Source organism: Centropristis striata, chromosome 9 (genome assembly GCF_030273125.1).
Source record: "Centropristis striata isolate RG_2023a ecotype Rhode Island chromosome 9, C.striata_1.0, whole genome shotgun sequence".
Classification (NCBI taxonomy): domain Eukaryota; kingdom Metazoa; phylum Chordata; class Actinopteri; order Perciformes; family Serranidae; genus Centropristis; species Centropristis striata.
Genome location: NC_081525.1, coordinates 22,943,305 through 22,957,723, shown reverse-complemented (window position 1 = coordinate 22,957,723; position 14,419 = coordinate 22,943,305).

Here is a 14,419-nt window from a genome sequence, read left to right as displayed (position 1 = left end):
TTGCACCTTGAATTCACATGTATTTTCCTTTAACCAGATCACATGTTAATGCCAGGTGTGAATGGGGTGAAAATGTTCCATTAACAGATAATACAAATCCTGAGATAACATTTTGTTGTATTGCATTACACGTTACAGAGAACTAAGCAACAAGGACCAGGCAAACTGACAATTCCACTCACATTTATACGTTTACAAGACTGTCCTCCACGACCATCTTGCAGATGTAGAAGTAATGATTGACAGCGATGCACAGTTTAAATGGCAGATGCCCAGGGGAACGGGGTTCATGCCTCGTGTGAAAACCAAAAGTAAATTACTTTTTACGTTTTCTATGTAACTTCCGTGGCTCACGGTTTGTGAATCATGCTTTTTTTGTTTACGTAACTTCCGTGGCTCACGTCACCCTTGTAACTACTTAACTTCTCTCCTTTACGTACATTTATTTACTGTTTAAACTGTCTTTAATACGGAAGCCCTGAAAGGCAAGGTGAAGAAAAAGTAGGCTACCAGTCAAAGGTAAATGCATCCAGGTGCAACATATACACAATATTAAATAGCCATGTGGAACATGTAGTCTCTTCACAATATGATTCCATCAGACCTTGTATCTTTAACCCAAGTCGGCACCTATGCACAGTCCCATTATTCTACAGACATTTGTAGTTAACTAATAAGGTAAAACATTTTGTTTATGCTGCATTTTGCTGAACTTTCACTTCCCTTTGTATCGTGCGTCAGGCACTTCCCTATACAGCCTAATTACGCCTCAAAGTTTATCTCACATGTACAAGATACTATCTCATATGTACGAGATACGAAGCCCTGAAAGGCAAGGTGAAAAAAAAAAAGTTTTTTGCCCTAAACCTAAGGAAATGCATGCAGCTAAAGTGTGCTATACCAGGTGGGTATATGTGAGAGAGACAAGAGGAAAGATAACAGTAAGAGAGTGTAAGGTCTGATCAAAAAGTAGCTCATCTATCCTCTTGGCATTCTTGTTTCTTGACCCTCTGTGTCACATCTCACCCATCCAGCTGTGTGTGTGGCCAAAGTTCAGAAAAAGGCCCGAAGGTGTTTTGTTGATTGATCCACCTCACAAACAATGGATGCTGTGTGTCTTGTTCACCAGTGCCATCTTGGTGCGGGTCAAAAAGCGAGCCATCTTTGCTGCCTCTCCTGCAAACAGTTGACACATCATGATGAGTGAAAGGTGTGCAGAGAGCGAGGGAGCAGGAGCGGCATGGTGGGAGTAATGATACGTGACAGAGAGGTGGAGAGAGAGCTTTGTTTGGGTCTGAGTATGTTGCAGCTCTGCCTAATTGAAGGATGTTTTAATGCTGTCGGAGGATGGCAGGTTGGAATAATCATAGCTATTTGTTTACGCAGCAGACACCCCGATTGACTTTTAATGGCTGCAGCCTGTGTAGTGCTTCCAAGCACTCGGGTGAATTTGACTTTCATTACCATGTGGGAAACATTTGCTCATCTCTTCTGCTTTCCTCTCTTGGTTTACATGAAGATGTTGGATTTTGCATAATTGATGAGGCAGCTTGTTGGTTGGAGAGTTGCTATGTGACTACAAAGTTGCAGTGTTGATCCCTTTGTCTGTGTCTTTGCAACAAATTTCCACATCACGTCTGAGCTTTCTGATTGGAAATATACCGTACAGCCCCATTCCCACTGGACAACAAACACCCACAAACATCTGGATTTTGTATCCAGCATTCATTACCTGTATAAGTAATTCTCCAGTAGTAATGGGTATTTATCGAACTCCAATCAGCAGGTGGACACGTTCATTTTTGCCCTTTTTCCAGCACGATCCTACGACATCCCTTGTCATCGCAGCCACAATTCCAGCTTCAGTTGACCACTTGGAATATTCTAATATTCTAAGTGGTCAACCTCTTGGTAGACTTTATGTAATAAAAGGACAATTTAATTTATTTACTACTTGGGGTTTGTATTTTTAACCACCATCTTTTTTTGTAAAGGAGTTATCTGTGCTCACTTTTGATTTAACCCTCATATAAGTACATTTGATATGTAAAAACATTTGTCATGTTTACAACCTGCTATCTGAAGATTGTGGCCAAAATAATTCATGATAACAATATTGAAGTGACATCTATAGAAAAAAAAAGTTATAATATAAAATTTAAAATATATACAGTATATTTATATAATCAGTCAAATTCATCTTTAACTTTGTTTATTGTGCATTTAAAATGTGTGTTTACCAGAAATGGAAATAGGTCATTAAGCATGAATAAAGCATTGAAAAAATGACTAATTGAATAAAGAAATATTAGTAGATAAAAGACTAAAATGACAAATTATTTACGCTAAACTAATATTATCATGTGTATTATTATCATCTGTACTATTTACATTATCGTGATATATATTTTTTTTAAATATCACACCTGTCAACAATACCTGTCTATTGTGGTGCTATAAACGCTTGTTTCTTTCCTGGTTGGATTTTGTTGTGGGGGTGTCACCATTTTCCCATATCTCACCAATCACTCTGGAGTACATTGTTAATTAAAAAAAATAATGTCCAAAACTACAAAAATAAGACCCAAGTTGTAATAAGCAGAATTATCCCTTAAATTTAAATCCTAATGCGAGAGGCTGTGAAAGCTGCCTGCATATTATAACCGTCACTGCTGCTTCATTAAAAATCATCACATGTACCACTTTGTTTGAGAATGCCAAGGCACTGGACTGCAGGCAATCATTAACATGCTGACTTTAAAAGGGACACCAGTTTATTCATTGAGAGATAAGTTTTCTCTGACCTTCTCTGAGGCTGGGTCAGGGGTCACATCACCAAAGGGGATTTAAAGATGGCTGCTGCTGCTGGTGTCCGTCTCCACGGTAGCTTCCAGGACAGAAACTTCCTGTTAACCAAATTAACAACAAAAGCCACCTTGTTATCATGCATTATTACTACCTAGCACATCTTAGTGAGTCATGAAGTCGGGGTGACAGGGGGGGTGAGGGGCTGGTCCTGTAATCCACAGCTGCAGTGGGGGGTCAAATTATCTTTTTTTAGCTTGCCATTAGCCCTTAGTTCCTTTTTTTCTTATTGATCAGTTGGTGGTGGGGGTGTGAGGTGGAGGATAGTGTTGTTATCTCCTTAAAGACATAATATAGGGGTCATATTTTAGGGTTTTGAATGTGGACAATATTGCTCGGAGTGTGAATTGGAACTGGAAATGTGTAGAACACTGCAGATTTAACAGGATCCTATAAAAAAAAGACATTTCAAAAGGTTTGAAAAATGATTGCTTCATTGTAAACAAAAAAACATAATTTCTATTGTTTAAATCAATTGCCAGCATCACCACACAACTGCAGCAGAACCCTTGAACACACCCACACACGCTGTACTGATGTTTAATTACATTAATATGCGATATCAGTCGTTGGTAGCTCTTTAATTATGAATGAAGATGTAATGACACTACCATTAATATTTAATTAAAGGGCAATAAAGTGTTATTTGGCAGCATTACAAAACTAGACACTAATAAAGGAATGTCTTTAGCCAGTAATCATTACAGACAGAAGAGCCCAGTCCCTCTTAAAATTTGACTGTCTGAAAAGGTAAATACAGAGGACGCGCAGAGGTCAAAAGTGTGTAATCATTTGTGTGTTCACACTCGTGAGAGTCTCTGTGATCAAAACCCACGGAACAGCTAACAGCAATAAAGTGGAATGACCTTATCAAGCTGCAGCGAATGTGTTATCTGTGCTGCTCAATACAAAACACAACGTGACATCAACTTAATGGATACAAATAAGAAGGAAGAAAGGAAGCGAATGGGGCGCTATAGAGATGGTAAAATCCCCCTGGAATACCCTGAATATCCTTCCATGTGGTAGCCTCCAGTCACGTAAACAACTCACTAGGTCGACACAGTCAGCTGCTCGGAGCACCCAAAGTTCAATACACTTTGCTGCTGTTTCTTTTAGTTCAGTTTTCTTGACGAATAAGACTTGTGGAAGTTTTGCACAACATAATTTATCCTCTAACTTTTACCTCTTCTGATTTAAACAATAACAATTTATTTATGAATCCTCAGAAGAGGTCGAGAGGCTAAAGTTGTGTCCAAAGTTTGCCCAGGCAGGAATGTATGATGCCAACATGCACAAAGCATTGCTTAGCACCAGACACCCATGCGGTGACATTGAGATGCTAAAGCTGCAGCTTGTTTACACAAGTTTCCCCCTTTTATGCTCTCTAAAGCCACCATTTAGTCAGACAATGGGCACAATGTGGCCCTCATCTGTGAGTGGGCCGGGCCGCCGGGGCGAGCAGTCAGCTGGGGCACTCTGGTTTGCTCTGGAGTGGATGTTTACATCAGTGGGAGGAAGCATTGTTTTAACTAAGAGGGCCATGTCACACACAAACAACTTTCTGCTGTGATAAAAATGCTAATGTCTTACTACCTACTTTATGATTATAATGAAACGTTTTTTCTCGACATGGTCTTTTTCATCTTTAATAATTTTATCCTATTTTCAGTTTCCCTTGGGAACTCAAAGAATTCTGCCAGACTTAGTTGTCATAAAATACAATTCTAGACAACGGAGATTTCTCTTTCTCCTCTCTAAAAGATAGTTTCTCTTTGGGCTATTATTTAAAAACTGCAACATAAATCTTAGGACAAGAAAAGACACAGTCCAGTTTGGGTTCTGAAGTGGTTATTTATATCAGGAATTTTCAATGTTCTGCAACTAAAACACTTTATGTATGTTGGTATGAAAAAGATGCATGCTAACGGGTATCCTGCATGAAAATCAGATGTGCTGCACAACCAGTAACTACACTTTCCCCTCACATTCTGCTCTGCTATATAAAAGGCACACTTTTTCCTGCACATTTGTATTGGATGTAAATGATGAGGTTCTGAATAGTCCAATATTAATGGAATTTCTGTGGACGCCAGGCTGGCAAATTAGCATGTAGCATGGTTGAATTAGCATGTAGCATGGTCGAATTTTTCAGCACTTCAAAGATGCAACATGTCGAATTTGGCCACAATAGTTTAAAACTTTCTAAAAATGAACTAACATTATCCACAGAGTGACAAAAAAGACATCTTCATATTGTGTTCCTGAGATATCTACTGAAATAACCACGCTAACCAGCTAGCGCCTTGTAATGCTTTATGGCATCTTTCTCGTCAATGCCCGCTCTCCCCTCAACATGCTGAACGACATGAGACTGCAGATTACCAACCTCCACATGGACAGCTGTGTCATGGCGTCACAGAGACCAGGCTGCATAAAAAGCTTAGCTTAGCTGTGTAACTAGCACTCCGACTCTGTCTGTGCCTCAGATGAGCGAGTCATCTCTCCTGCAAAGACTCTCTGACGACTTGTGCATTGTTACAGTTTCTTAAACGCAGAATCTCAGTTCAGGTGTAGGTCTTAATTCTAGTTTGTTAAGTTCATTATACATTTTTTAAGACATTGCAAGGTTGATTGCATGTCTCACTGTACACAATCTTGACAAGTGTCATTGCTACATTTAGTATATCATGCACAAGGTGAAATTATTTTGGCGCATGATTAGAAACAAATCACATATTAACTTTAAAAGATTAAAGTTTTTAAAAAAATACATTGTATGGAAGAGGATTAGGGTCAGGTAGGAGAAAAAAAAAAATAATTTCGAAATACAATGTTGAGAAAATACGTATATAATACATAGTATAAAACAATATATGTCTAAAGAATTCGCATGAATTACGTAAAAGCAGATTTTCCCCAATACAATAGTTATGGTAGCCTACTACCAAGAACAGCTCATTCATGTGTAGGGGAATTTTAGTACCACTACACCTTTAAATATTGCAGTTATTGCTCATTTTATGACTTATTTATGAAAATCAGGTTGTGGCTTGCAGTCCATCTAACTGTTCAGATAGATGTGCCGTTTCTCTGAAAAACAATGTTACTCTGATGACTGATTGACATGACGTGAATATCTTTTCAACTTTACCGAAAACAAAAAGTTGACTTTATACTTGTCATTTCGACTTTTATCTCGACATCTCGACTTTATTCTGGTTATTTCAACTGTTTTCTTGGACTGCAAATTCTCCTCTCATTATTTTTTTCTCCTACCTGGCCCCAGTCCTCTTCCGTAACATTGAGACACAGAAAACAATCTCAAATAAATTGTATGCATGCTATAATTTTACTATTCTCCACCTCGTCATTGCACCAAAAAGAGTTGTATCTTAAACATGTACATCTCCAAGAAAACTTCCTACAGAGTGCAGGGCTGACACGCAGGCCTCAGAGCTCCCTCAGCGTATATTAAGTCCAGCTAATGAGCTGGTCAATGTGACGAGAGGCGGCTGTGATCGATGTCCCCTCTGAATTGATGTGCTCTGCAACGAAGGACACTGACCCACGAGAAATGTTGATGAAGTAGCCGCCTGGAAACTCGCACTTCCCCACAACCTGTGAGGAGTCTGTGAGCGGGGTCATATCAGGGGACATTTGCACATTATCAGCATCATTTCATATTAAAGAAAAACATTACCAGTTTATGTCTAAAAGGAGCAAATGGTCCTGGAGTCGCTGTGACTGCCTGCATAGAATATAAGAGTATGAAAGCTTAGAATGGAATTTAAAGATTGCATATATTGATGTTTGTATAGTTTACATTTCAATTTATTTTGAGTAACAACGTGACAAATTTCAGATTTAGATATGTTAAAGTTTGCGCTGATATATATTATATAACTGAGCAGATATATAGTTAGCCTTTGAAAGAAATTATGGCCAGTAGTATAACTGAAACTATGTTTTCTTAATGATGTAAAACTTGATATGCAGTTCAGCTTCCTTCATCTTTGTCTAATCATGAACAATGTATGGATATCTTTTTTTTTGCTCATTTCAGGAGCAGTGGAAGAGACTGGGCTGAATCTGCATATAGTAATCATCAGAAAATTCCCCAGCAGAATATATTTGCATAAGATTATTACTCATTGGCAGTGACCCCGAATAAGGATGAGCCACATTACTAATAGGCTTCTCTTAATGCTAATATATAAATCCTGGGATATATATCCACTTTGACATTAATGACTAAATGTTACTTCTCAGCCTTGTCGCAACGATGATCAAAAGTACTTCACTTCGCTTTTTTTCCCCCTTCTCTTTAAAATTTCAGTTCTGTCTTCCTTTTCCGACTAATATTGTGGATAAAAGATTTCTGTACGTCAGACTTAAAGAGGCGACATTATTCAGTGACTGGCAGAGAAAGTTTCAGAAGGCATTGCGAGAGGGACGGCTCTGAAGTGATGGGGGGACTTTGAACTTGGTGTAATTGTAATGCATCAAATAGTTTAGCGAAGAGATATCTCCTCCTTTGATTGAAAATATTCGAGAGGAAAAGAACACTGCTGTCACAGATGTTTACTATTTGTCTCAAAATTTGGTGATTTATATATTGGGCAGATAAATATGCTGGGAAAGTCTCTGCTTTTCTCTCCGTCTCTTTCGCTTCCCTCTTCCATCTGGCCTTTCTCTGTCTCAACAGCGCATTAACCAATAAAGATGAAATGTCTTCAAAAAAAAGAAGCCAGTGTCCCACCCGACTTGTCTGCCATCCTCGGGTCCTGTTCAGTATGCAGCGCGGGCAACAACTCAATTAACCAGAAGCCCCTAGCCATCACACCAGCAGGCTGCCTCATAATATTTCCCATAATGTTTCATCCAATTTGGAGAGTTTGACGTTTACCCCCTGCAGGACTGCAGCGATAGACAATGACTGAAGGCAAGGGGGCACTGAGGTGGTGGTGGTGTGTGTGCATATGTGTGTTTGCATGTGTGTGTGTGTGTGGTGAGGACTCAAAATAATCACCTAGGCCTGCAGGTGAGCATGCATCATCACCACCTTTTCTTTTTTACCAACTCTTCCAAAACTTTGCAAGCACAGGTATATATTTCTCAAATTCTTGTACATAAACTTTACAGTCCATACTGTAGTAAAAGGGTATGTATATATATGTATGTCTGTGTGTGTGTGTGTGTGTGTGCGTGCGTGCTTGCGTGCGTGCATGCGTGCTTCCGTGCGTGCGTGTGTGTGTGTGTGAGAGAGAGAGAGAGAGAGAGAACGAGAAAGAGAGATAGGGAGTGTGTAAAAATTATTTTCTAAAATATTGCACACACTGCAGAGGTAATAGACTGAGATAGACGGTGTTTATAGCGCAGTGCCATTGGATAAAGATAATGTTTTAGGAGGGTTTCACAAGGCTAGCAGCCATAAGATCCTCCACTTTAAAGCAAGACTTTTGAGAAGCCATTTTAAGGCCCCTTGTCATTGGCATGACCCTCTTTTTACCTCTCACAACCCTCCCTCCTTCTCTCCATCTCCCCCTGTTCTCCTGGACAGAGGAGGACTCTGCAGCTCCTAAGTGACGGCGAAGGAGTCACCCCGGTGGAACTGATGCCCCCGATCAGCGATGGGCTGGAAAAGCATAAAGACAGAACAGGAAGGGGTGGTGGGGTGGGCAGAAAGAGGAGAACGCTGAGACAGCACTTTCGCCAACCCACAGAGGGAGAGGGAGAGGGCAGTGGGGAAGAGTGAGGGAGGTAGATAGAGAGAGGTAAAGAGGGGGAGGAAGAAGAGGGAGGGTTCTCATTTATGATTAAAAGATAGGCCAGATAACCCTGCGAGCCTGGCCCATCACTCTCCTTTAAAATGAGGTTCTAATGGCATCTAGGGAGGAAGGGGAGGCTTGGGCGTCATTAACCAGAATCTCTGAATCCTTAACCCGAGGTAGGGTACCTCTAGCCTGGGGAAAGAGACCACCTAAGCTGCCTCAGAGCTGTGGATAATGTATGCACTAAGTGAGAAATCTGTGCATGCATATTGTTAAGTTTTCTAACTGTGTCTGCTCAGGAACAGGAAATCAGAAAAATGCCTTGGAGCCATAGAGATTAGCTGACGTTATGTGTGTGTATGTCACTGTATAGTTGTGTGTGTGCCACTGCGTGTCCGCCATCGCTGAGTCTCTCTTCAACATGTCGCTCCTAATGAGTAGGTGATTAACGATAATGTATCTCATTAGTTAAAACAGGTTTCATAATGACACAGAGTGCTACTAGAACCACCACTCCACAGCCATCTTCAAATATGGCTTCTCACAGCTGAGTCCACTATAGCTCGAGCTTGGTTTGCAGTTTTTATTCCTTTTACAAGAAAAAGTAAAATTTGATGCTATGTTTTGGCGGTTTACAAACTTGACTTGACAATATCCAAGTGTTATATGCAAATTATATATACAATTTCATTTAAATATACACATTTTCTTTTCTTTTTAGTAAAAAACAAATTGATTTAAAAGAACTTTCACCTGACTTTCTCAGCCCCACACCCACAAGTTGTGTTTGCTACTACAAGAACACATGCTGATCACTTTAGTTTACAGTAAACAAGGTCCTCCGGTGGTGTTGACAGAAAATCAGTCATAGCCTCCAGTCATAAAAAGTGAAAAAGTTCAAACACTAAAGGCCTGCTAATTATGCCCTGGCACAGATGAGGCAATTAAGTTCTGACTAGGCAAGTAAAAAAACACAATAAACAAACACTACCTGCACTGCGATGATATTATTTTAACTTGAAATGTCATTGATTTTTCAGGTTTCAGGTTGATTTTCACAAAAAAAAAAAAAAAAAAAAAATCCAAAAATTCTACAAAAATCTACTTCTTTTGATTAATTTAATATAAATATTTATGATAATGCATATTTCATGGATAACTACATTTGGATTGTACTACACTGAACATGAGACTTCACTACTCCAGGGTTCACACATAACACAAGCGACTCATGACACAGTTTCACAGGCTGACAAGTTTCTTTTCCGCCTTACTATTTTCCTATTTCCTCTCCACCTGCGTACATCTCCTCTGTTCTTTATCCATCTCATATCTCCACCATCAGTGTTCTCCCACTTCTTCTGTTTTCTCCACCCTGGCCTCCTTTACATCGGTCCCTCCCGTCTGTGTAAAGGGCAAAGCACTCACCGCAGCCGTTTCCCAGCCCGTCTTACAGCCTCGATCCAGAGGAATGCTAATAGTTTGCAACCCGACCCAGTGTCTCTCCAGTGCTACCCAAACAGGGCAGTCCAACCATCCTGAAACCAACACCATGAATGTTTCCATCACTCATATTGAGATATCAGTATCTTTATAGTTAGAAATCATCCATATTTTACCAGCCCTTCTCCAGCTGCCCCCATAACTCTTGCTTTGCAGGGTCTCAAGCAACATATCCATCTTATTTTTGGGGCCCATATCTACACAGTGTTTCAGCCTGAAAGAAGATACATGGAGACGGCTGATGATGCCACTGGAGGAGGCTACACCATCAATCACAATGTACAACACTTTCCATTTTTGACAACATTTCAACAGCTTGGAAACTTATGGCTGACGTTCAAATCACTTTAAAAATATATTTTAGCTTATTATCTGCACCAGCAAAGTGGAATATATTAACACATTATATATAATGTTCATTGATACGTTTATAATTTTTGGCTCTGTATGACAATGTTGTTGTTTTGTCTGTTTTAAGGATTTCTTCTGGTGTTTTGCCTGTCTGTGGCTTCACATGGATTTATTCACGAAATGCCGGCATTCTCTTAGTACCTAGTACCTTATTATGACACTATTTCTCTGGATAGTACTTCTTACTTGATATGGGCTAAATAAATAAAATTATTAGAGCCAGACGGATATATCCATCAGCTGCTATTTTTGGCCAATATTGGTCTATGAGAAACAAATCGGTATCTATCGTCAGCAGAGCTCTGGACAAACACAACCTTCTTTCTTCCATCACCCACAGATGGCTGAAAAGCAACATGGAACGGACAGTTAGTTGTAGGAATATGTACTTTGCAATGCATGATTATGTATAATACTGTTGAATATAGCCTACTTTAAGAAAGTTATTTGTTTAAGAAAGCATTCTTCTGAGCGCTTTTGCGTCATATTAATAGAAATTCCACATCTGCGGGACCCTAAAAATTACTTTAAAATTCCTTTCTTCTTTCTTATGTAACTTTTTATCTAATCATTTTAAGCCTATATAAGCAGCACTGAGACCATCTGTGCCTGACCAACAGTTTTTGATTTAAATTACTTTCTACCGAATTTCCAATAAAAACGGATGTCCTTTTGTTCTGTACAAAACCTGGGGAATCATAAGCCTACAACTAACATGGCTAAATATCGTCACCCTGTTAAAATAATCGCCTAACTCATTTTTTGAAGTTTTTGCAGGAAACACAAATAACACCAAAAGTGTAACATGTGACATTTACTGATCATTTCACTCAATAAGAATGTAACAAAGGATAGCTATTGGCATGATAATAACACTGTGTGTAAATTATGTAACCTAAGAGAAATAAATGACTTCGGCAATTTTTTGAACATGCCTTTGTGACTTAAGCAAGATATGGTAACACTTTATTTTGATGGTGTCTACATAAGACTCACAAAGCCTGTCAGAAACATGACATGACAAGTATCATGAGCATTAATGTTACTTCAAAGTGTCATTAATGTTCATGACACATCCCATGTAATGTTTATGACACGCTCATGTCACTCTTATGTAGACACCTTCAAAATAAAGTGTTACCATATCTTGCTTAAGTCACAAAGGCATGTTAAAAAATGTCACATTTTATTTTGACTTAGGCATAATAAATCCACTTAAGTCACACACTTGACATAGGCCATTATCTTGAAGGGGTAAAATCACATGATCTGATCAACTGAGGATGTAGGCGATTTTACCATAGGTGGCCGGCGTCATGAGAAGATGATTTAGGCAAAAAAAAAAAACAAATTTTGAAAAAAAAAATGACTTCGTCGATTATTTCAAGTGTGACGATATCACCAGAAAAAGATTTATGTAACTTGGGGGACTAGCCCTTTAAGCAACAGTGGACATCTATCACAGCAGCGTTAGCTACAGGTGGAACTAAACTCGTTACACTTATTGTGCTTTGGGTAAGTGTTGTATGTTATTAGCAGTTTGTGGTTATGCTGTGGCCAAGCTAACTAGCAAGTTGTTGACTAGTTGCACGTTAGCTAGCTGGCTACGTTACAGATAGCATGCAAGGGTTGCTGCCAGTGATCACAAAAGCACAGACACCGGTGAGTAATGTCACATTTCTTAAATTGTGTAAACACAACGAATGTGTAGACAGCATGGTGTTTATAAATATGATAATAGGTAATTTCATAAACACTCATTTAGTAATGTTGCTAAGCTAACGGTAATTTAGAAGCTAACTAACTTGTAGCTAACTAGTTAACATTTTTGTGGTTAAGAGTGTATTTTAAAGAGTGTGCTAACATAAAAGTACATAGAAATTGGCAAAGGCTCAGCTCAAAAGCTCTGTCTATTATTTTTTTAATGTGTTTATGTAGCTAACTTTACATATCTGACTGTATATTCCTGTTGTCCACCAGCAACGTTGACACATTTAATGCCCATTCAGCTGTGTTCTTTCTTTCTTTCTTTCTTTCTTTCTTTCTTTCTTTCTTTTCAGTTCAGTGATGTGTGTGTGTGATGCTTAAAAGCTTTAACAGTGGTGAAATGAATGATTCTTACTGCCCCTGGAAAACCTGGAATTTAGAGACTTATTGGAGTTGGTGAAAATCCAGATATCCTAGAAATAATCTATGTTGTCCTGGAAAATCCGCCACGAACCCTGCATCATTAAAGAATGAGGAATAAAATGGGTTATATGAAATCTTTACATTTATTTCACTCCACAACCTATTTCAGTTTAGTGTAGGCTGGAGGCCAAAATGCTGAGATGAAGCCTTTTTTGGCTCTTTATCTATGTGAACAAAGAGGAAATAGTTGCAGAGTGTTGAGGACTGTTTTTTGGTGTGTATGTGTCCAGACTGTGTTTGTGTGTGTGTGTGTGTGTGTGTGTTTGGGGGAGTGTTGACAGTAGGGAGAAACCCTTTTAGCACGTTCATAAAAGCGGCATTTAGCATTGTCACAACAACTGCTTAGGAAAAGCCAAGCCTCCATTAAACAAGGGCAATGATGCACTACAAAGTCACAACCCCTCAGCACAGCAGCCCACCATCGAGCCAACGGCCCCCTCTGCATAACTTACTGCCTGTGTTGTATACAGTTCGTGGTACACAGCAGCATGAGAGAGTTTTTCTGAGTGATTTCCAGTGTGAAGTTATGGTGTTGATTAGCGCAGTGACAGGTGCCATGATTAAAATGGCCGATAGTAATAGTGCAGCATTCATGCATTGACAACTTTGCTCTGCATGGCTTTGTGAGTGGTGATGTATGACACCATTAGGGTAACCTCAGGGCCCTGGAGGACACTTATCTCCCTCGTCACGTCCTTCACACTTCCCATTCTCCCTCCAACAAAAGGACGCCTGCTCCCCAGTCTGCATGCTTATGAATTGTGTATATGTGCCTGTGTGTGTGTGTGTGTGTGTGTGTGTGTGTGTGTGTGTGTGTGTGTGTGCGCGCGACATATCTGTGTATCTGTTCATTGTCCGTCTCTGGTAGTGAACATGAATACTGGTTTATGTGTATCATGTTTCATCATGTCTGTGTATATGTTTCGGTTTGTACATCTTGTCAGCTTATGGCTTTTTAAATATTGCATGGAGGTGATAATAATGTAGTGCCACCTCATACAAAACACTGAACACACTATCTTAGTTTGCTAAGCATTTAATTGTAACTATTCTTTTAAACACATCTAAAACACAGAGTACACATTGGGTTTTGATCTTCATCCAATTCACAAAGCTTTTTTTTTTTTTTACATATTCTGTCAACATAGTTTATAGTAAAGTTCTCAGGAAGGACTAGATGCTTTATGTTCTCAGCATGGCAGGCTATCTTTGGCAAGTCTACATAAACTCTATAGAAATGAGTGCTCATTGCAGTGTAAAAAAGACTCATCTTGTCTTTTTCTTCCTTTTTCGAGCACGACTAATAGCAAGCCTCACACTTGTGTTCTTTGGGTGGGCGTAGTGAATGTGTAGGGCACACTGGATGCAGACAGAAATAACTGTTAAGTTTCTACATGGCTTCTAATATGTACTTCTGCATACCATGCTCAGACACAAGATAGACAACAGCAGTTGGTGTAAAAACACAGGCCTTTTTTCATTTCAATAAGGCCACTGCTTTGCTACATTGTAGGGGCTCATGCAGAGAGTTCTGGCAACAAATTCACGGTAGTTAGGCAAATAGGCTCAGCTTTTGCCACAGTGCTTCTCCTGCAGAAGTGCCGGCTCTCTGCTCTGATCAGAAGTTATCAGCTGCCCCTGACTTATTTCCACCCCGTCACGTTCTCTCAGCCCCT